General features: G+C 38.9%; 2 long non-coding RNA genes across 2 annotated transcripts; both read right to left on the bottom strand.

Annotated features, from left to right (window-relative positions):
* Nucleotides 1-1042: 1042 nt before the first annotated feature.
* Nucleotides 1043-8111, bottom strand: LOC104222742 (uncharacterized). Its single transcript, XR_011405031.1, has 3 exons — nucleotides 8058-8111; nucleotides 7853-7944; nucleotides 1043-1132 (listed from the first exon to the last, which is right to left on the bottom strand). It is a non-coding gene; the product is annotated as an uncharacterized lncRNA (long non-coding RNA).
* Nucleotides 8112-8722: 611 nt separating this feature from the next.
* LOC138886349 (uncharacterized) lies at nucleotides 8723-24199 on the bottom strand. The gene is made up of 2 exons (XR_011405032.1): nucleotides 24084-24199; nucleotides 8723-8913 (listed from the first exon to the last, which is right to left on the bottom strand). It is a non-coding gene; the product is annotated as an uncharacterized lncRNA (long non-coding RNA).
* Between the last annotated feature and the right edge of the window lie 590 nt (nucleotides 24200-24789).

The raw sequence follows: 24789 nt of genomic DNA, 5'->3' as shown, positions 1-24789 counted from the left end.
TGGCCATAGTAAGTGGGCTCTAGGGCTTAAAGAAAGTATTTAACCTCTCGTCCTCTTCCATCGGAGGATTGACTCGTGCAGCTTGCTCCCTCCATCGGAACCCATATTCTCTAAAGCTTTCACTGGGTTTCTTTTCCACCTTGGTTAGAGATAGGCGGTCTGGAACAATGTCTATATTGTACTGAAAGTGCCAGGCAAAGGCCTGAGCCATATCGTCCCAGGTGTACCACCTGCTGGCGTCCTGGCGAGTGTACCATTCTAAAGCTTCCCCACTCAGACTTTGGCTGAAGTATGCCATCAGTAATTCATCTTTTCCCCCGGCGCCTTTCATTTTACTGCAATAACCTCTCATATGAGATACAGGATCCCCGTGTCCGTCATACAAGTCAAACTTGGGCATCTTGAACCCGGTAGGCAATTGGACATCGGGGAACAAACACAAATCCTTATAGGCCACACTCACTTGGTTTCCCAACCCTTGCATATTTCTCAATAATTGCTCCAGACTCTGTACCTTCCTAAACATCTCTTCTTGCTCTGCGTTCTTGGGTGGTTTGTCAGTTTCAACATGAGGCTCAAATTAGGGAGTGTAAGAGTAAGGATCTGGGACTTTGAAGGTGGGCTCCAGTGCATAGTAGTGGGCATCTGTAGCGGGGAATGCGGGCTCACTAGAGGATCAGTGGAGGGTAGCTTGTTGAGGGGGTACAAAAATAGGAGCAGATGTCGGAGCGGGGTATGAGGTTATTTTGGCTAGCGGAGCATGAACAATTTGGGCTGAAGTGCCGGGGTAGTTATGGTAAGGGGTAAAGCCAGGTGCGTGTTATGGGGAAAGATCAATGGTATTGGTCATCTGGGATTGAGAGAGTGGTGGAATGGAAGCAGGGTTTTCTATGTAGTTGGTAGGGAACGAGGGTGGAGGGTGTCCCTTAATCCAGGCTTGATAAATTTCTGCCATCTGATGCCTCAACCTCCGGACCTCCTCTTGCAGTTCCGATTCCGACTCAACAATCTCCCTTGGTGGGTCTACAACTCCAGTGTTTGTTTCCCTGCTAGCCATGACTGTTTGACGCTTTGATCGGGTATTGTATGGATGACTTGCCAGGATGCCAACAAACTAACCACCTTCCTGAAACTTTATAGAGATAACAGAGGACAACAACACAAAACCACCATGTTAGCGTTAGAGCATTTATCAAATAATAATATCACCTTACATGCAATGCACCTAGCAACGATTAACGGTTCTAAAATGGCTTTGAGGGTCGCAGGGTCATATGGCAACATCCCAATTTGCTCATTTCAATCCTTTCTTCTCTTTATTTTCCAACACCTCTTTTCACTCTTTTCTTTTTCTTTCTCTTTTTATTTTGAACCAAAAATGATTTGATCGAACCCGATGTAGGTTGCCTACGTATCATGTCCCTCATGAATCAGACCAAGCGTAGTTCTGAAGAAGTGGTGGAAAATAAACTGAAAACAAAATCTTTTTGGGATTTTCATTAAAATACAAAGGGAAATACGATAATGAAAGACATGACAGACTCAACTACACTACGACAGACTCTGACACTACCTAAAAGACTCAGTACTTCTAGACAAGACACGAAAGTAAAAGACAACATACGACAATCTCAAAACACCTAAATAGAATGACTCCTCAAGCGGCTCCTGAATGCGACGGTCCTAGCTGGGATGATCCTGGGCTGTCCGTCATGCTCAAACTCTGTAACATGCCTCGTAAAGAAACACTGATGCTGGGAATAAAGGCCTTGGCGTGTGGCCCCGCATCCTGAAGGCCGACCCTAAACAAATACTGGCCATGCTGCTCCACGTTTGCTGCCAATCCCGCTAACTGAGACTTTATCAACTCAAGCTTATCCCAGGGATCTTGGTCCGATGCCTCCTCAAAATCATTTGTCTGAACTGCCCGACCCCTAAGTTGTGCTGGCAATGGGGTGCTGACCCCTAGCGGGATGGACTGTAACCAAATCAAGTACTCCTGAGTACACTTGGGCCTACCGACGTCCTCTACTAATGTAGTTTTCTTCATCCTCTTTGTATTGTTCCAGTATTGCACATACTTGATTTCATCAGCCGCTTTTTTGCTATAATTTATGATGTGCCTCCGAAGATTCAAAGTTGGAGGCTCCTCTTGTCTTCTGCCCAATTGCCGCATTACCCTAACGGGAGTGTACGGTCTAACACACTTGAGTCCTATCAACATCAGGAAAGGCTGCATGAGGCACCCTACCAAGATATCATCCAAAGGTAAGCCCACAAAGCATTCCCATTTGTCCTCAAATTGAGGAACTCAATCCAAGCCGTGATGCCTACTGGGTACGTAAACTTAGGAGATTTCATCCTACGTTCGATGCATACCACCCGATCCCTCAAGGCACGGTTGATGGGACAAAGTAAGGAAGCGGTGTGCAAATGCTCCATCATCCACAGTTGTAGCAAAAGGTTACTTCCCTCAAAATATCTGACACCTACCCTAACCTCACTCAGGGCTCGGTACAACTCTGCTAAGATCATCGACACAACGGTAACGGTTTTGCGTTGCTTCTCATGAAATAGTGCCATTACCACTGACTGTAGACGGGTGCTAATGTGCCTCTCGTCTAATGAAAAAATCAATAATCCCAACAGAGCAAGGCTGAAAGCTTCGAGGCGACGTCTTTGCCACTTTGCCTTGGTTGTGCAGAACTCATCCCAAAAGATATCAAAACTATCATGTGGTTCAAATCTAGCAAACAAATAATCCAAGGATATCCAGGACTGCTCGAGACATTTTAAATGCTTATTATCTTTCAGGCCCAGGTCGCTGAGGAATATTGTCCTAGAGTGATCCCGGGGAAGTATCATGTCCTTGCCTATATAGCTTAAACGAGTGAGACCAGACATTTCCACCAAGGTAGGAGTCATCTCACACTCTCCAAATCTGAAAATCAAATTTTGTGGATCCCAATAAGTCAGCATCACCTCCACTAAGTCTGGGCGGGGTGTGATATCAAGAAGGGAAGTTAGGGTGCCCAATTTTTGCATTAACTCATGCTGCTCTAACGATGAAAACATTTTCTACCACTTGATCAACTTCCTAGGAATCTTTACTACCATCAACACTTTGGATCGAATCAGCAGGTCCATACCTGAATGAAGCAAACATGGTTAGAGGCTCGGGAAACTATGTGACCCCACCACATTTCCTAGTCGACAAATGCAGGACACAACTTGGCTATATTTGCAAAATGGCCTAAGTGGCTGAAAGTGGCTATTAGCGCAAACTTGACAAAGTTGACCCCTAATGCATGAGAAATACTCCATTTAAAGCTTACATGACTCTAATATCCCGATAATCATGGTCTTAAAAATTACTTTGCAGAAATGGACCCTTTTTGCAAAAATGGCCGATGTGGCCAAATGTGGCTAGGGACGCAAACACGACATGGATGGACCTTAAAGTGATATGACACCGAGTTATAAACTCAAGATCCTAATACATGGGTAATTGATCCACTCTTGAAAAAATAACCATATTTTGCAAGAATGGCCGATGTGGCCAAAAGTGGCTAGACATGCAAATTTGACAGGAATGAACCTTAGAATTAAGAGGACACTTTATTGTAGACTTAAGATCCTAAGACAAGAGATAACAAACTACTTTGAGAAAACACTTCTATTTTTGCAAAAACGGCCAAAGTGGCCAAATATGGCTATATATGCAAGATTTGGCTACGACCCCGGAAGCCAAGAACCTAGGACCTAATAGGAAGACCGGATCCTATGTGGGTTTCCCACGTATCCCGCCCAGAAGACGAGAATCAGGTTCGCGTAGTTCGGAAAGATTGGTCATGGGAGAAAGCCTTTTTAAAACAAAATGCAACTAATTTGGAAAAACCATATTTTTTGTCTTTTTGAGAAATGATGGAAAATGTAAACTCTTTTTGGATTTTCTTTTCTCTTTTTTTGAATTTTCGGAAAATGATGGAAAATGTAAAATCTTTTGGATTTTCTTCTTTTTTTTCTTTTTTTGGAAAATAATGGGAAAATGTAAAATCTATTTTTAGATTTTTCATTTTTATTTTTTGTATAAAAAAGGTAGTGAAAGAAAAATATAATTGGGCCCTACTTGCTTTGTCTTTCACCCTTCTTTCCCAAGCATCGGTCCGCCAAATGACTTTTTTACCCTCAAAGATGGAACATGTATCACATAGGGATGATTGAATGTCTTTTTGGGCCACGGGTCCATTTTGACAAAATTTGGATAGGCTTCCTACAAAGGGACACGGTACCTGGGACCGAGCCCTGTTAGGTCTAAATGACATGATGCAAATAAAAATGACCTAAAGGCTGACCTAAGTTTGGGGTTCACTAACAAGGCAATTCGGGGGAGCGTATGGTCGATGATGGCTGCTCAAGCTTTCCACCCACTCCATACGTCCGACGGCCCCCCCTCCTAAATCAAGGGTGACTCAACAAAGAGTTCGTGCACGCGACGCGTGCTCCGAGACTTGTTGCAGAAAGAATTGACTGGGTAATGCATATGATGACAGTTTATAAAGCAGTAACACATAAAGAAAAAACTGTAAACAAATAAGCAACTAGCAAATAATAAAATGACATAAACAAAATAAAAATTAAATAAAGCAAACAAAACACATAAAAACCTCAACCGAATATCCTAAAAAGCCAACAAGATTAAGTACTAGCTCAATCCTGCAGATCCACAACAGAGTCGCCAGAGATGTCACACCCCTTTTTTAACAGAACCTTCACTAAACCCTCTTAAAAATAAAAGAAATTTGTAAAGATCAAAATTAAAAAAAAAGTGACAAAACATTGTGTTTAAAAGGAAATAACTCAGAGTCGCCACCTGACATTTGATATCGGTGTGTCAGGTCACCTTTTTATTCTAAAAATAATTTTTTCTTTTCAAAACACTTGAGACTCCAACACTAAGTCTACACCAGAGATTCGGGTAAGGGGGTTCGTTTGACTCGGGGAGAAGGTGTTAGGCACTCCCCAAGTCCCGTAACTAGTACGATGCATACTCGATCAAGTTGGCTTTTAAAATATTCAAGTTGAGGTAATGACACATAAAAAGAAAATAAACAATCAAAAGAGGCTCGAGGTCGTCCCCACCTAAATGAAAGAAAATTAAAAGAAGAAAAATTAAAGTTCTAAATTATCCTACGCCTATTTCTTCTACGATGTTCGCCACAGCCTCCAATTACAAATACTTCGGGGCATTCCCCAGAATAAAATATATACAAATCCTTCGGGGCATTCCCTGGATAAATTTAACTAAGGGAACGACCTATCGCCTCAAAACTAACCAAAATTCTAAGGCTTACCTACCCAAGTGTGGTCGGCCTAAAACATGCTCCTAGCGATAGACAAATAATAAAAGCGATAAATATTACAATTCTAATTTTGCTTCGTTTTAACGCAACATCCCAGACCCACTTTATCCAATTTCAACATTTTACACCAAATATCTGTTTTCAACATATTAATTTGCAATAGCAATGATATAAGCACATAAACATGAAGATTAAGGGAAAGATAATAGCATGCTTGAAACAGAATCCCATTCACGCTCAAAATTCAAGTAGGATGAGAAATGGACCTTACTGTCGAAATCTTTCAATTCCGGATTAACAAAAGAACACCCAACAATGAATCATCAGCAAATCTTTGAACGAGCAATTGGACACGCGACCAAAAACTTCGATCGGCAACTTCGAATTACAAATAGAGCCAGCGACCGAAATCCGGACGACAACCTCGAATAAGACGTCTGATAAACTATAACTCAAGAAATAAATGACTTGTTTTGTGGGTGTTAATTAGTGCTTTTGGAAAAAAAAGGGTTGTGAGCAACATTAGTGGAGTTTTCCGGGGAAAGAACAGTGATTGCAAGTGGTCTACATAGTGTGATTTTGGCTAATGGAGATGTAATTTAGTGAAAAATTAATGAAGAGGGTAAGAGTATTTGGGGATTGATTTCTATGGAGCAAATCGTTCCTCTTCTTCTTACTGTGCGCGTGTATGTGTGTCGCGACTATCAGCTGTGGAGAAGGTGATTGACAGCTGATGGTGTTTCAAGGATGGGATGGAGGCGGCTGTCTCTTGTCTAGTTCAAGACTAGGAATTGAAAACGTTTTTTTAGGGTTTCTATAATTGGGTATTTTATATGAAGGTGGGAAGGGGTGATGGCCATCGGATTAGAAGGAAATAGATGGCTAGGATTAAATCTTGCACATAAATGGGCTAATGAGTTGGGAAGAATGGGCTAAGAACAATTGGGTTTAAGGTAAAAGAAATGGACTCACACCCTTGGGCCTACAAATTTTCTTGTTGGACAAAGACAAACTCAAAAATCCTACCAAAATATTAATTAAACTTAGTTAAGTAAATAAACAAAATTTTAAAATGAAACTACTTTTTTTGTATTTTCGAATGTTATAACAATAAAGTAAAAAGTAAAGAAAATAGGTTAAAGTCAGGATAAAATTAAGATACCATGAATAAAAATATACTAATTGATCTTAAACTAAAGATAAAAATATAGAAAAGCGATAAATACGATAAATAAAACTATTTTATGTTGTTTTTTTTTATGTCTTAGGACTAAAAGTAAAAAATTAAAATTATATTAAAATAAAGTCAAGTAAATATTTTAAAAATATTAAAATACTAAAACTAACTTTAAAATTTGCGCGGGTCAAAAATTACGTGCTTACAACGTGAATCTTCTATATCAATAATAATCTCAACTAGCTGATCTTCTAAGAAAATCTATCTCAAAACCAGAAACAAAAATTATGGAGACTTTATGCTCATGTTTGGAGAAACTTGTCATTTTAGCATCGTGAAAAGATGTGAAAAAAGTATCCCATTACTCATGACCAAATTTGCCACTGTCCCCACAAAATTTGTCTTTCTAATCTAAAAGGTGTAAAAATCAAGCACTTACAAGTAACTGAATATCTTCCACTCTACAGAAGATCTAGCCATTGCTTAATACTTATCTTTCATCAGATAGTATTAGAGGAAAAATGTTGGAGTGAGGAACAAATATTTTAATTAGAGAGATCAAAAGTAATTGACCATCTTAAGTGGGATTCTTTCCAAATCCTCATAGATGAGTGACAAGACAGGATCTTAAAACTATCCTTCGGCATTTGAAACCTCCGATTTTTACCACTCCACCAAATCAAACCTTTGCTAAAGAACTCAAACTTCAATCAGAATGAATATTATTTTTCGAAAGGTAACAAGCAGAATGAATCTTTAGACAGATTCAAATATAAAAGCAATAACAAGAGAGTGAATAGCCTCAATTTAAGTAATAAGGCATGGAATAATCGAGCAGCGCATCTGCTAGTAAGGATGGTTTCACTCACTTAAAAAGGAATCAACCAAGAAATAAGATGAAGATCACAGGCAACAGACTATATTTATCATTGGAAGTAGTGGACAAAGTGCAATTAACACAACCACCACCAACACTCATTTTGTCATATTCTCCATTACAACATGCATTCTTCTCCACTTCACTCACTACAAGGTTCAAATTAATTTCCATTAAATCTAGAAAAGTTGGCTTTTGTTTAGTTTAACATTACACTCCAACAAAACAAAAAAATAGTGAAAAAGCATATTAAAGGTTGAAAGGAGAGTAATCAAGCAGATCAATCATGTCTATTTAACTGAAAAAATAAATCATATTACACATATAATCACAATCAAGAAAAATGGTGTATTCAAAATGATTCACTACTATATATCAGACATACATGACAAAAAATATTTAAAATATTATAGTTTATAATTTTCACAGGTTTACCTGCTCATTCATCAAGGTAGCAACACTTTGGATTCTCCTGTGTGAGGCCTCGTTTGCTTGGCCCTATTATTTCTATTTGCTTGGGTACGTCTCTATCATTGAAATATTAAAACGACATTTTATAAATTTTAAATAAAATTTGAGCATAATTAAAATGAAAACGCTATGAAAATGAGCAGACTAGGTGAATTTTCAAAATTAATACCTTAGCTTTATCAGAAAGCCAATAAGAGACAAGACCGCTCCATTGATCCCTCGGTATGCAACTTGATCTATTTTTTAGCAAAATCTTTAGTTTTATATTTTCGCATACGCTCATTTTTTAAATCGCACTTGTAATCTTTCCATTTCTTTCCTAGTGACTTTAAGATCCACGCTTCTCCACGTTTTGGGATAGAGAACTTCTTCTGGAAAAAATAAAAGCCAACATTTAGAAGATAATATCATGTATAAAAGATTGACCATGTTCACAAAATAATAATAATAATAATAATAATAATAATAATAATAATAATAATAATAATAATAATAATAATAATAATAACAACAACAACTTCATACCCTCACAAAATCCACCAATTTCTTCTTCTCCTCATTGTCAAATTTTTTTCAAATATCTACATATAGAGGTGTTAGTTCTTGAATTCTGGCAATAATTTTTAGAAAGCTAGCAAGTTTTCGGCCCTTTTTTCCAATAGCTTGGTTACAATTATCAAACGGCACATCAATTATCTTTCCCGACGGAAGTTTCCAAATATTTTTTAGTAAAGTAGGTCCACAAACCTTTTTTGCTTCTAAATTACCTAGAATGGAAAAGATTTGAATCATATGATATAATTAGAAACAAGGGCTGCAGTCAACTGAATCAGCTGAAAACTGAAAACTGAAAATTTCATTTGCACTTCATTAAGAGCCTCAGACATTTGTGCCAATGCTATAGTAAAACTAGCATCTTACAGTCTGCATTTTCTAGACATAGCCATAGGTTGAGATTTGCAGTTTTCTTTTGCACTTCATTATGAGAACTAGCTACTGTGAAAATATTCCTGTAGAATGTCATCCTGCAGTTTAAGCAAAATATTGTTTAGGATAATACATAACCTGTAGTGCCTCTCGTATCTCTTTATTTTTGTTAGGGTGCATCTTTGAGGTCCTATAGTTTTCAATTAATTTGACACCAATTTGTGATTCCAAGACATTGGTCTGAATGCATCACATATTGCTATATTTCTTTGTTCTTATCTCCAAAAGATGTGCTCTCATATTTTGGCATCGTGTTAACATATAAGTCCTAGGTTGTCTACAAGGAATCAAACTGGATCACTGCACTACTTTGGACAGTCTTGCTGGTATGTTTAAGAAGGTATCCCTGCCTTATTCTTGTATACAAAATAACTTTACCAACAATATACTTTTAGTTGGTATCCCTACCTTATTCTTTTATACAAAATAACTTTAGCAAACTGATTTTAGTAACGAGAATCTAATAACTAAAACTACAGGGAAAAAATAGCTTGGTGTTTGGGAAGTATATTGAAACAAGCAAGCATGGACTCTTAAAAGATTCATTGGGACAGATAAGCATAGTAGATACCTTTGCATTACAAGGATTTATAAAAATAAACTTAGATTCTCTTGCTACACATGTAATTCGGTTAAATAAGAGTTTTCTTCAAGATTATCACTTCTAATTCAAAAAGTGAGGCACTTCAGGCTGCTAACTTAGGTTCGGCATTTTGGACATGAAACAGAATTCTAGTTTTTAATTCAAAAACAACGACAGAATCTATGAGCATGATACGTGAGACATAAGAAAACAGAAATTAAATTAGCATCGGCATTAATGACTTACGGTAGGTGAACTTAACAGAAACAAACTTATCAATCAAGCTGCCAGACTGGGTGTGCATTCGATTTTTTTGATTTCAATTTATCGATTTTTGGGGCTTATCGATTCAGTTATCGATTACACCAATAAAAAAATTTGCGAGATTTTACGGAAAGTATATCGCTATAAGCCTTTCCTTCAAATGGCAAAGCTAAAATCAAAATATTATTTTAGTAGAATGCAATATTTTTCTATTCGAACATTGCTAAATTTAAAGGTAGGATCACTGCATATATATATACAGAAATCTCTTATAGACGGATTTAGCAATATATCTCATAGAAGTTTCTAACTTGTAATTAACTAAATCTAAAAGTTCAAGCAATTGCAATCCCTGTTTCTCAGCACAAAAATGCTAAGAGCTATATAAGAAGCACATCAGATGTTTAAAGTTCAAAAATGCTTAAAGTGAATAAGCATATGAAAACTTCGCACATCAAACAGACGGCAGGGACTATCAAGACCGGAAAAAATTCCCTGATACATGTCCCTAATCCATATCAAGCACTCACTTGGATGATTTCAACAAATCGAAAAGAAACCAAACTATATATGTGAAAAGACAACTATTTTAATTGAGTTTAAATAAACTTTTGAACTCAATTCTGATATTCGGTATCATTTCGTACGAGAAATCATAGAAGAAGGTGGAGTCACGGTGAAGAAAATTCATACTACAGAGAATCCTGCTGATATGCTGACAAAGGTGGTGACTGCGGTCAAGTTTCAACATTGTTTGGATTTGATCAACATTGTTGAAAACTGAAGATTAAAGATGAAGACACAATCAAAATTTGTTATTGAGAGAAAATTGAAGATGTGGAATTTTGCCAAGGTGGAGATTTGTTGAAGTTTGGCAAATTTGTCCCACATCGGTGGGCTCTTGAATTTTGGGGGGATTTTCCCCCTATAAAAGAAGGCCTAATGTTTAGGATTTAAACACACCTCTCATTTGCCTTCTCATCTGTTTAAGGCATTTGTATCTTCTCTCTTTAGTATTATTTCACTTGTATTTTTGGAGTGAAATAAAATATTGGTTGTGTCCGAGGAGTAGGCAAAATTAGCCGAACCTCGTAAATTCTGGTGTTCCCTTTATTGTTGCTTTATTGTCTTATTTATTATTTGGTGGCTGTCATAATTTTTGGTATAGTAGTTGTGACTTATTCACACTATATACATTTGGCTTCCGCAACAATTGGTATCAGAGCCAAGGTACTGTCTAAGTATGCTCTGTGGTTGCAGCATAGTCTGATCTTCCACATCAGAAAAGATTTATCTTGGTAACTGAGTCAAGGTTCTGTCTGAGTATGCTCTGTGGTTGCAGCTTAGTCTGATCTTCTACATCAGAAAGGAAATAATCTTGATTTGTGTCGTCAGCTATTAAATAATATTTGTGTCAAATATGGGAGACAATAAACAAGAAGAATCTACATCAAGTGTCAACAATACGTCATCATTGGCATCTTCGCTTATGACAAGAATTGTGTCAAATGCGAAATTTGCGGTAGAAATTTTTGACGGGTCCGGACATTTTGGGATGTGGCAAGGCGAGGTTCTAGATGTCCTTTTTCAACAAGGGCTAGATCTGGCCATTGAAGAAAAGAAACCAGATGTTATTGGAGAAGAAGATTGGAGAATTATCAACCGTGTTGCTTGCGGTACCATTCGATCCTACCTTGCTAGAGAGCAGAAATATCCATACACAAAGGAAACTTCTGCAAGTAAATTATGGAAAGCACTGGAGGATAAATTTTTGAAGAAAAATAGTCAAAATAAATTGTACATGAAGAAGAGACTGTTTCACTTCACCTATGTTCCTGGTACCACGATGAATGAACATATCACCAGTTTCAATAAGTTGGTCACAGATTTGCAAAATATGGATACAACTTATGATGATGGTGACTTGGCCTTGATGTTGTTGGCGTCACTTCCTGATGAGTACGAGCACCTTGAAACTACTCTACTCCATGGAAATGACGAAGTTTCTCTTAGAGAAGTTTGTTCGGCTTTGTACAGCTATGAACAAAGAAAGCGAGAAAAACAGAAGGGCGGAGAAGGAGAAGCACTATTTGTGAGGGGTCGTCCTCAAAGTCAAACGAGGACAAAGAAGGGAAGATCCAAGTCAAGATCCAGACCCAGCAAAGATGAATGTGCCTTTTGTCGAGAAAAAGAGCACTGGAAGAAAGACTGTCCGAAGTTGAAGAATAAGGCCAAACATAACAATGGAAAGGCCATTATGGATTCAAATGTAGCTGATTGTGATGATTCAGATTTCTCATTAGTTACAACAGAGTCATCAACATCATCAGACATATGGTTGATGGACTCGGCTTGTAGCTATCATATGTGTCCCAACAGGGACTGGTTCGTGGAATTTCAAGAAGGAGAATATGGAGTCGTCCACACAGCGGATAACAACCCTCTTACCTCATATGGCATTGGTTCAATACGATTAAGGAACCATGATGGAATGATCAGAACATTAACAGATGTTCGATATGTACCGGATTTGAAGAAGAATCTCATCTCTGTGGGAGCCCTGGAATCAAAAGGGTTTAAAATCATTGCAGAAAATGGAGTGATGAGAGTATGTTCCGGTGCACTAGTGGTAATGAAGGCTAATCGGAAGAATAATAATATGTACCGCTATTGTGGCAGTACAGTTATTGGGACAACGACAGTGACATCCAGTGACGACAAAGAGGCAGAAGCAACCAAGCTATGGCACATGCGCTTGGGACATGCTGGAGGAAAATCCTTGAAAACTCTATCAGATCAAGGATTGTTAAAAGGAGTCAAGGCTTGCAACTTGGAGTTTTGTGAGCATTGTGTTAAAGGGAAACAGACAAGGGTTAAATTTGGTACAGCGATCCATAATACTAAAGGCATTTTGGATTATGTACACTCTGATGTTTGGGGTCCTTCCAAAACACCTTCATTGGGTGGGAAGCACTATTTTGTAACCTTTGTTGATGATTTTTCCCGAAGAGTATGGGTGTATACAATGAAGAGCAAAGATGAAGTGTTGGGAATTTTTCTCAAATGGAAGACGATGGTGGAGAATCAGACAGGCAGGAGGATCAAGTGTATTCGCACAGACAATGGAGGTGAATACAAAAATGATCATTTCAATAAGGTCTGTGAAAATGATGGCATCGTCCGACACTTCACTGTTAGACATACACCACAACAGAATGGAGTGGCAGAACGTATGAACCGGACCTTGCTGGAGAAGGTACGGTGTATGTTGTCCAATGCTGGCTTGGGCAAAGAATTTTGGGCTGAGGCAATTACATATGCATGCCACCTCATTAATCGTCTACCATCTGCTGCTATTGATGGCAAGACACCATTTGAAAAATGGTATGGAAAACCTGCTGTAGATTATAACTCTTTGCACGTGTTTGGCTCAACTGCATATTATCATGTGACGGAGTCAAAATTGGATCCAAGGGCAAAGAAGGCTATTTTTATGGGAATTACTTCTGGAGTCAAAGGATATCGCTTATGGTGTCCTATGACAAAGAAAGTAATATTCAGCAGGGATGTTACCTTTGATGAATCTGCTATGGTAAATAAGGTAACAGAAGATACCAAACAAAATGAAGGTGCTTCTAAGCAGGTGGAGTTTGAGGGAAAATTTATTTTTCCTACACAAGAAGTAGAGGAGGAAACAAATGAAGATTACCCTCTGGAAGGAGAGCCAGTAGAGGAGATTCCAACTCAGGAACCTCAACAACAACTTGAATCAATAGCAACCAGCAGGCCAAAAAGAACAATAACGAAACCTGTTCGTCTCATAGAGACGGTTGCTTGTGCAACCTCAATTGTAGCTGATGATGTTCCTACCACTTATAAAGATGTTGTCCAAAGTTCAGAAGAAGATAAGTGGAGGATTGCCATGAATGATGAAATACAGTCCCTTCATCAGAATCATACATGGAGATTGGCCAATCTCCCGAAGGGAAAGAAAGCAATTGGGTGCAAATGAGTATTTGCAAAGAAGGAAGGATTTCCTAACCAAGTAGATGTTCGCTACAAAGCAAGATTGGTGGCCAAAGGATATGCTCAAAAGGAGGGAATTGATTACAATGAAGTGTTTTCTCCAGTTGTAAAACATTCCTCCATTAGAATTATGTTGGCTTTGGTAGCACAATTGGATTTGGAACTAGTTCAGATGGATGTAAAAACTGCGTTTTTACATGGAAACTTGGAGGAGGAAATCTACATGACTCAGCCAGAAGGATTCAAAGTTGCTGGAAAAGAAAATATGGTGTGCAAACTTGAAAAATCATTGTACGGATTGAAACAATCTTCTAGACAATGGTACAAGCGATTTGACGAGTTTATGTTGCGGCAAGGGTACAAGAGAAGCAAATACGATCATTGTGTGTATTTGCACAAGCTTAAAGATGGTTCCTTTGTATATTTTCTCCTATATGTTGATGATATGTTGATAGCTTCCAAGAATTTGGAAGAAATTGATAAGTTGAAGATTCAACTGAAGAAGGAGTTCGAGATGAAGGATCTGGGTGAGGCAAAGAAAATTCTTGGCATGGAGATAATTAGAGATAGACGTTCAAAGAAACTCTGTTTATCTCAGAAAGAATATTTGAAGAGAGTACTACAACGTTTTGGCATAGATGACAAGACTAAGCCAGTTAGTACTCCACTTGCTCCCCATTTTAAGCTAAGTACTACTATGTCGCCAATGGATGAAGCTGAACGAGAGTATATGTCAAAGGTACCATACGCAAATGTTGTTGGTAGCTTGATGTATGCAATGGTTTGCACAAGGCCTGACATTTCACAAGCTGTTGGAGTTATTAGCAGATATATGCACAATCCAGGGAAGGAGCATTGGCAAGCTGTGAAGTGGATTCTACGGTATATTCATAATACTGTAGATGTCGGGTTAGTTTTTGAGCAGGAAGACAATCAGTCTGTAGTTGGATATTGTGACTCAGATTTTGCGGGTGATCTGGACAAACGAAGATCAACTACTGGTTATGTGTTTACTTTTGCAAAGGCACCAGTTAGTTGGAAGTCTACTTTGCAGTCAACAGTTGCTTTGTCTACAACAGAGGCAGAGTACATGGCTATTACAGAGGCTGTGTGTGGATGACTCCATATTCTCCTTCTTGAAATTCCACGAACCAGTCCCTGTTGGGACACATATGATAGCTACAAGCCGAGTCCATCAACCATATGTCTGATGATGTTGATGACTCTGTTGTAACTAATGAGAAGTCTGAATCATCACAATCAGCTACATTTGAATCCATAATGGCCTTTCCATTGTTATGTTTGGCCTTATTCTTCAACTTCGGACAGTCTTTCTTCCAGTGCCCTTTTTCTCGACAAAAGGCACATTCATCTTTGCTGGGTCTGGATCTTGACTTGGATCTTCCCTTCTTTGTCCTCGTTTGACTTTGAGGACGACCCCTCACAAATAGTGTTTCTCCTTCTCCGCCCTTCTGTTTTTCTCGCTTTCTTTGTTCATAGCTGTACAAAGCCGAACAAACTTCTCTAAGAGAAACTTCGTCATTTCCATGGAGTAGAGTAGTTTCAAGGTGCTCGTACTCATCAGGAAGTGACGCCAACAACATCAAGGCCAAGTCACCATCATCATAAGTTGTATCCATATTTTGCAAATCTGTGACCAACTTATTGAAACTGGTGATATGTTCATTCATCGTGGTACCAGGAACATAGGTGAAGTGAAACAGTCTCTTCTTCATGTACAATTTATTTTGACTATTTTTCTTCAAAAATTTATCCTCCAGTGCTTTCCATAATTTACTTGCAGAAGTTTCCTTTGTGTATGGATATTTCTGCTCTCTAGCAAGGTAGGATCGAATGGTACCGCAAGCAACACGGTTGAGAATCTTCCAATCTTCTTCTCCAATAACATCTGGTTTCTTTTCTTCAATGGCCAGATCTAGCCCTTGTTGAAAAAGGACATCTAGAACCTCGCCTTGCCACATCCCAAAATGCCCGGACCCGTCAAAAATTTCTACCGCAAATTTCGCATTTGACACAATTCTTGTCATAAGCGAAGATGCCAATGATGACGTATTGTTGACACTTGATGTAGATTCTTCTTGTTTATTGTCTCCCATATTTGACACAAATATTATTTAATAGCTGACGACACAAATCAAGATTATTTCCTTTCTGATGTAGAAGATCAGACTAAGCTGCAACCACAGAGCATACTCAGACAGAACCTTGACTCAGTTACCAAGATAAATCTTTTCTGATGTGGAAGATCAGACTATGCTGCAACCACAGAGCATACTTAGACAGTACCTTGGCTCTGATACCAATTGTTGCGGAAGCCAAATGTATATAGTGTGAATAAGTCACAACTACTATACCAAAAATTATGACAGCCACCAAATAATAAATAAGACAATAAAGCAACAATAAAGGGAACACCAGAATTTACGAGGTTCGGCTAATTTTGCCTACTCCTCGGACACAACCAATATTTTATTTCACTCCAAAAATACAAGTGAAATAATACTAAAGAGAGAAATACAAATGCCTTAAACAGATGAGAAGGCAAATGAGAGGTGTATTTAAATCCTAAACATTAGGCCTTCTTTTATAGGGGGAAAATCCCCCCAAAATTCAAGAGCCCACCGATGTGGGACAAATTTGCCAAACTTCAACAATTAGCGAAGAACCAAGTGTATCATGCAAGGACGAAGCACATTGATGTTCGGTATCATTTCGTACGAGAAATCATAGAAGAAGGTGGAGTCACGGTGAAGAAAATTCATACTACAGAGAATCCTGCTGATATGCTGACAAAGGTGGTGACTGCGGTCAAGTTTCAACATTGTTTGGATTTGATCAACATTGTTGAAAACTGAAGATTAAAGATGAAGACACAATCAAAATTTGTTATTGAGAGAAAATTGAAGATGTGGAATTTTGCCAAGGTGGAGATTTGTTGAAGTTTGGCAAATTTGTCCCACATCGGTGGGCTCTTGAATTTTGGGGGGATTTTCCCCCTATAAAAGAAGGCCTAATGTTTAGGATTTAAATACACCTCTCATTTGCCTTCTCATCTGTTTAAGGCATTTGTATTTCTCTCTTTAGTATTATTTCACTTGTATTTTTGGAGTGAAATAAAATATTGGTTGTGTCCGAGGAGTAGGCAAAATTAGCCGAACCTCGTAAATTCTGGTGTTCCCTTTATTGTTGCTTTATTGTCTTATTTATTATTTGGTGGCTGTCATAATTTTTGGTATAGTAGTTGTGACTTATTCACACTATATACATTTGACTTCCGCAACAAATTCAACAGAACGTGAACATCAAACATAATAGTTTTCTTATTAATCTAATAAGAAATAACAATCCTAAGAACAACCTAATAATGCAAGAGTGAAAATATTTGCCTGATCAATTTAAATCAAGAAGTAAACAACATACGCAACACAAAAGTTTTTATATCATTATGATGCTGGAGTTTTATAACTTAAATCTACCGCGAGCTCACATCAATTTTCTTAAATAGTTAATTAGGTAATCTCAGGGGCAAAATACTCACCTAACCAAATACTAAAAAATAGTCTTCTCCAAAAACATAACTACATTAAGAAATTACCTCAAATACTCAATAAATCATCTTCTTAATACATAAATCCATTGCACACAAGTTTAAGAAATATCATCAGAAATTATCCAAGAAACACTTCTCAAAACTTGAATTACATCAACTTTATTATTTGAATTAGAGAAGAAGGAATACCAAAGAAGATGCGCAAGTAGTACTAGTTTTATCGCAGTCAATATAGGTGGGTGTCCTTAGGTTTATAAAAACTCACATGATTTTTTTATATTAAAACACACATAATTTTTTTTTCAATTTTAGATTTACTAAAATAAATAGCGTGTTCATATTCAACCTCTTCCTCCTGATACAATAACAAAAGCTCTGGCAGATGAATGCTTTTCTAAAATATATATTACAGAAAAAAGAAGAAAAAAACTTATTCTACTGCACCAACTTTTCTATAAAATCTCAACAAATAGAGATCTATAATATAGAAATAGTGAAGTTGAATCACTAAATTCATAATGCAATATAGAAACCTATGCTATACAATCAATTATGTTGCAACAATCAGTAAGTGGTATGATTTGATTATTGGAAAAACAGTTTCATAAATTCTTGAAGCTAGAAAATCATATACCAACAATACTTTTAATTGAATTCGGTGTCTCCGAGATCTTGAAAACCTCATTTAGAGTCACCTTGATTTGTGTGCGCAGTCCGGGCGCGTAGACAGAAAACTTAAATATGAAATTTTGTGAAAAATGATAAGTTTTGACTGTAAAATGAATAAATTTGACTTCTCTCAATATTTTGGGTAAACGGACCCGAATCTACGATTTGACAGTCCTGGAGGGTTCGTAGGAAAATATGGGACTTGGGCATATGCCCAGAACTGAATTTCGAGGTCCCGAGCCTGAGAATTGAATTTTTAAAGGAAATTATTTTCTTAAAATTTTTAAGGAAATTTGAAATGAAATCTGAGTAGAAAGCGATAGTATCGGGCCCGTATTTTGATTCCGGTGTCCGTTACAGGTCTTATATATGGTTTAAGTCATTTCTGTAAAGTTTGGTTGAAAACGGACGTCATTTGACGTGATTCGGACCTAAATTGCTAAATTTGATATTTGATGAAGTTTGAGAAAAAGTTCTTGATTTTGAGGTTTGATTCATTGTTATTGAGGTTATTTTGGCGATTTGATCGCACAGATAAGTTCGTATGATGTTGTTGAGTTAGTACGTGTGTTTGGTTAGGAGCCCCGAGGGCTCGAGTGTGTTTCGGGAAGTTTTAAACTTAAGAAAAAGTTGCAGGTCTCTGAAGCCAGGTCTCGCGGTCCGCGGTGGAAGCTTCGCGGCCGCGATGGGGACTTCGCAACCGCGATGGGATTTGTGCGGTCCGCGGTGAGCAAGGCCAACCTTCGCTGCCGCGCTCGATTTCTTGCGGTCTGCGGTGGAGCTCCGCGGTCGCAGCCTTTTTTGCGCGGTTCGCGGTGAAGGTCTGAGAGGAGTATATTTACGCGGTGCGGTCCCCAGCCTCGTATTGGGCTTGGTGCAGTGTTGATGAAGGATGGCAAGGTCATTGTCTATGCTTCACGACAGTTGAAGATTCATAAGAAGAACTATCCGGTTCATGATTTGGAGTTGGCAGCCATTATTCACGCATTGAAGATTTTGAGGCATTATCTTCATGGCGTGACATGTGAGGTGTTCACGGATCACAAGAGTCTTCAGTATTTGTTCAAGCAAAAGGAGTTGAATTTGAGACAGAGGAAGTGGTTGAAGTTGTTGAAAGATTATGATATCACTATCTTGTATCACTTGGGGAAGGCCAATGTGGTGGCCGATGCGTTGAATAGGAAGTCAGCCAGTATGGGCAGTCTTGCTTATATCCCGGTCGGTGAGAGATCGCTTGATTTGGATGTTCAGGCCCTTGCCAATCAGTTCGTGAGGTTGGATATTTCTGAGCCTAGTCGTGTATTGGCCTGCACGGTTGCTCGTTCTTCTTTATTGGAGCATATTCGTGATCGCCAGTATGATGATCCCCATTTGTGTGTCCTTAGAGACACGGTGCAGCGCGGAGGTGCCATGCAGGTTACCTTAGATGATGATGGAGTTTTGAGATTGCAGGATCGAGTGTGTGTGCCAAACGTGGATGGGCTCCGAGAGTTGATTTTAGAGGAGGCCCATAGCTCCCGGTACTCTATTCATCCGGGCGCCGCGAAGATGTATCATGATTTGCGGCAACATTATTGGTGGCGGAGAATAAAGAAGGAAATCGTTGCATATGTAGCTCGGTGTTTGAATTGTCAACAGGTTAAGTACGAGCATCAGAGGCCTGGTGGTTTATTTCAGAGGATTGAGCTTCCCGAGTGGAAGTGGGAGCGGATCACTACGGATTTCGTTGTTGGACTCCCGCTGATTTGGAGGAAGTTCGACGCAGTGTGAGTCATTATTGATAGGCTGACCAAGTCAACACATTTCATTCCAGTGGCAGTCTCCTATTCATCCGAGAGGTTAACTGAGATCTATATCCGGGAGATTGTTCGTCTTCATGGTGTGCCTATATCTATCATTTCGGACCGAGGTATGCAGTTTACCTTGCATTTTGGAGAGCAGTTCAGCGAGAGTTGGGCACCCAGGTTGAGTTGAGTATAGCATTTCATCCTTAGACGGACGGGCATTCCGAGCGGACTATTCAGATTTTGGAAGATATGCCCCGGGCATGTGTTATTGACTTTGGAGGCTCGTGGGATCAGTTTTTGCCTTTAGCAGAGTTTACCTACAACAACAGTTACCAGTCGAGTATCCAGATGGCTCCTTATGAGGCTTTATATGGTAGGCGGTGTCGGTCTCCGGTTGGATGGTTTGAGCCGGGAGAGGCTCGATTGTTGGGTACGGATCTAGTTCAGGAGGCTTTGGATAAGGTCAGGATTATTCAGGATAGGTTTCGTACAGCTCAGTTCAGGCAAAAGAGTTATGCAGACCGCAAGGTTCGAGATGTGGCTTTTATGGTTGGAGAGTGGGTATTGATCCGAGTGTCGCCTATGAAGGGCGTGATGAGATTTGGGAAGAAGGGCAAGCTTAGTCCTAGGTTCATTGGTCCGTTTGAGATTCTTGATCGAGTGGGAGAGGTGGCTTATAGACTTGCATTGCCACTAAGCTTATCAGCCGTGCATCCAGTGTTTCATGTGTCCATGCTTCAGAAATATCACGGAGATCCATCCCACGTGTTAGATTTCAGCATTGTCTAGTTGGACAAGGACTTGTCGTACGAGGAGGAGCCAGTAGCCATTCTAGACTGGCAGGTTCATCAGTTGAGGTCAAAAAGTTTCCCTTCTATTCGTGTTTAGTGGAGAGTTCAGCCCCCTAAGGCATCGACCTGGGAGCCCGAGTCTGATATGCGGAGCCGTTATCCCCATCTTTTTGCCGACTCAGGTACTTCCTTCTTCTGTCCATTTCGAGGATGAACGGTTGTTTTAGAGGTGGAGAATTCGGTGTCTCCGAGTCCTTGAAAACCTCATTTAGAGTTACCTTAATTTGCGTGCGTAGTCCGAGCTAGTAGCCGGAAAGCTTAAATACGAATTTTTGTGAAAAAAATAAGTTTTGACTGTAAAATGAATAAATTAGACTTCGGTCAACATTTTGGGTAAACGAACCCGGATCCACAATTTGACAGTCCCGGAGGGTCCGTAGGAAAATATGGGACTTGGGCGTATGCCCGGAATCGAATTTCGAGGTCCCAAACCCGAGAAATGAATTTTTAAAGATAATTGTTTTCTGAAATTTTTTAAGGAAATTTAAAATGAAATCTAATTAGAAAACGATAGTATCGGGCTTGTATTTTGGTTCCAGTGCCCGGTACAGGTCTTATATATGGTTTAAGTCATTTCTATAAAGTTTGGTTGAAAACGGATGTCGTTTGATGTGATTCAGACCTAAATTGCTAAATTTGATACTTGATGAAGTTTAAGAAAAAGTTATTGATTTTGAGGTTTGATTCATTGTTATTGAGGTTATTTTGGAGATTTGATCGCACGGATGAGTTCGTATGATGTTGTTGAGTTAGTAAGTGTGTTTCGGAAAGTTTTGAAATTAGGAAAAAGTTGCAGGTCTCTGAAGCCAGGTCTCGCGGTCCGCGGTGGAAGCTTCGCAGCCGCGGTGGGGACTCCGCGATCGCGGTGGGATTTGTGCGGTCCGCGATGAGCAAGTCCAACCTTCGCAGCCGCGCTCCGTTTCTTGCAGTCCGCGGTGGAGCTCCGCGGTCGCAGCCTTTTTTGTGCGGTCCGCGGTGAGGGTCTGAGAGGAGTATATTTAAACGGACCTTTCAGTTATTTTCCACTTTTCAAAACCCTAAAACATAAGAGGCGATTTTTCAAACAACCTTTCTTCTCCAAATCAATTTTAAGTCATTTTTAACTAGTTTTCTTCAATCATTAGCATCTTTTAACATGATTTCAACTTCAAATCAATGATTTTTATGGGGAAAATTGGGTATTTTGGGTAGAACCTAGGTTTTTCAAAAATTGGGGATTTGGACCTCAATTTGAGGTCCGATTTCAAAACAAATCATATATTTGGGTTCGTGGGAGAATGGGTAATCGGGTTTTGGTTCGAACCTCGGGTTTTGACCAGGTGGGCCCGGGGGCGATTTTGACTTTTTAGGTAAAACTTTAGAAAACTCATTTTCATGCATTAGAATTGATTCATTTAGCATTTATTGATATCGTTAAGTAAATTGTGGCTAGATACAAGCATTGGTGATGGAATCAAGGGGTAAAGCTATAATTGAACCTTGAGCTGTGTTCATTGCATCGAGGTAAGTGTTTGGTCTAACTTTAGTTTGAGGGATTAGGGGTTGTGTCCTATTTTCTATTTACTTCTTGTCGAGTACGACGTATAGGCATGGTGACGAGTATCTATACGATGGTGTCAAACATGGCCGTGGGTCTTATATTGTGATTTTCATGATTTCGTTGTATTTTTCTTGCCTTGGTGAAGATTTCTAATTGTTCTATAAGGTTTGCGGAAAGAATTGTGATCTATGAGCATTGAGGAGCATTGGCTCAAGTTGTATAGAGAAATTGTGAAAGTATAAGTGACAATTGAACTTTTAGAGCATTGGCTCGAGTTGTGAAATGAGTTGTGAAAGTATAAGTGATAATCGAGCCTCTAGAGCATTGGCTCGAGTTGTGAAGTGAATTGTGAGTGAAACTGGGAAAGAGGAGAGCTCATTATATTGTCACCCTTGTCAGGCTATTGTTGATTTATTTGTTGTTCCCTTGCCGGGATTTAATTGTTTAACAGTTGTTCCCTTGCCGGGACCTCTATTACTATTTTGTTTATTCCCTTGCCCCTTTTCTTGTGATTGTTGTTTGGGTGAGGAAGAGTGTTAAAGCACGAAGGGTGATATCGTGCATTATTTGTTATTGTGAGAAAAAAGTGTTAAAGCACGAAGGGTGATGCAGTACCGCACGACATATCATTCTGTGCCGATTTTATTGATTATATGGTGAGGAAAGAGAGTAAAAGCACGAAGGGTGGTGCCTTGCACATTTTCATTATATGATTGTTTTGGTGAGGACGAGAGTAAAAGCATGAAGGGTGATGCCGTGAACATTTTCATTATATAATTGCTTTGGTGAGGCTGAGAGTAAAAGCACGAAGGGTTGTTCCTTTCCGTACTTGATGCCTTTCTATTCGGAACTATTATCTCCCCCACAGCATGTTTCCCCCTCCCACATTGACTGGTTATTTCTGTATTTCTTTTCCGCTGCATATATATATGAACTGCACAGGTTTATTTGGTAGTCTGGTCCTAGCCTCGTCACTACTTCGCCAAGGTTAGGCTAGACACTTACCAGCACATGTGTTCGGTTGTGGTGATACTACACTCTGCACTATGTGCAGATCCAAGAGCATCTTTTGGTCAGTAGTTGGAGGGCTTCCTTCAATCCACTCGGAGACCTAAGGTAGACCTGCATGCGTCTGTAGGCCCTGGCGTCTCCCTCTATCTCTAGTTCCTGTTTCTTTTTCTTTTGCCCAGAAACAGTGTATTGTATTTCTTCAGACCTTGTATGTAGTAACTCTTAGACAGTCCGTGATACCAAGTTTTGGGTATTTGAGGTTTTGAAAGTTGTAATAGACGTAGACTTAAGATATTTATTTGTTGATTTCCGCTTATTTACTTAAAATTCCGCTGTTATCATGTTATCGCCTTGTGTTTGTTAAAATGAAGCAATATGAAAGTGTAGTAGGTAGTTAAGATTTGGCTTGCCTAGCTCCCATTAGTAGGAGCCATCACGACTCCTGAGGGTGGGAAATCCGGGTCGTGATACCGAATTAGAAAAGATACTAAAAAATTCTCATTCAACAATTAAATCTGCGGCAATAAAAATCCAACAACCAGCAATTACAAATTTTCATCAACCAAATTAGAAGTTTCAGGGCGACGGTTTGGGAACTGAGTGTAATGGTTATCTGGGGTACGAGGTGTAGCCGGCCGATTTGGATTTTGTTAAATTTATTGAATTGTTTTGTCAGAGAACGTAATTGCTATCGCTCAAAGGTGCGGTCATGTAGTTATTGAGATGGGAGATAAAAATTATTGAAAATCATCAATAAAGTAACCAAAAAAAAACAAAAATGAAGTCATCATATTCCTTGGCTTTTGGAATATAATGATATTCAAACTTTGTTTTTGTACCATCCACAGGCTCTAATATAGTCAATCCACATGATAGTAAGACTTAAAGACAAATAAAGATACTTACCAACAAGTTTGATGGTGGCCGGCAATTTGGTTGCCCATGGGATTTGGAGAGCCTGCCATAATAACATTTTTTCTTTAATCCTGATTTCTGGGTATGAGAGGGTTTGAGAGGGTATATTAATGTTTGAGCGGAAGAGGATTTAGAGGAAAACTTAGAAATTGGAGGGAATACCAAAAGTAAATATTTACCGATTATTATCTATTGGCCGCTAATATTTGCCTTCCGTGAATAGATTAATGGCAATTAATTTATTACCGCTAAAGCCCCTTTTTGTTGTAGTGTCCATCAAAGTAAATAATTTGACTTATCTCTTGTTTATAAGGAGCGGTCTGACTACCAGGAGACTTATAGTTCGAGAATATGTTAAAATTATTTATTGCATTAGATGTATGGATTGAAAGAATTATTCAATTTTACACTATACGCCTAGACTACCCAGGGAGTATAAAATTTAATAAGAAAATTTAATAAGTTCTTTGCTATCATGATGGTTGAACTCAACTATGCCAATAGGATCGACCTGACTACCAGGGGACTATTTGACATAGAGCTATTTAAGGAAATTGTATGAGGATACAATTGGTAAGAGTATCTACCTTTAAAATATATGTGAGAAACGACTTGACTTCCAAGGGGCTCATACATATTGTTAAAGGATTCCTTTACTCCACTAACAGAAATAAAGATTTCGTAAACTATAATGAGG

This window comes from Nicotiana sylvestris, chromosome 2 (assembly GCF_000393655.2).
Source record: "Nicotiana sylvestris chromosome 2, ASM39365v2, whole genome shotgun sequence".
NCBI classification, from domain to species: domain Eukaryota; kingdom Viridiplantae; phylum Streptophyta; class Magnoliopsida; order Solanales; family Solanaceae; genus Nicotiana; species Nicotiana sylvestris.
This window is presented reverse-complemented; position numbering and strand designations above follow the sequence as displayed.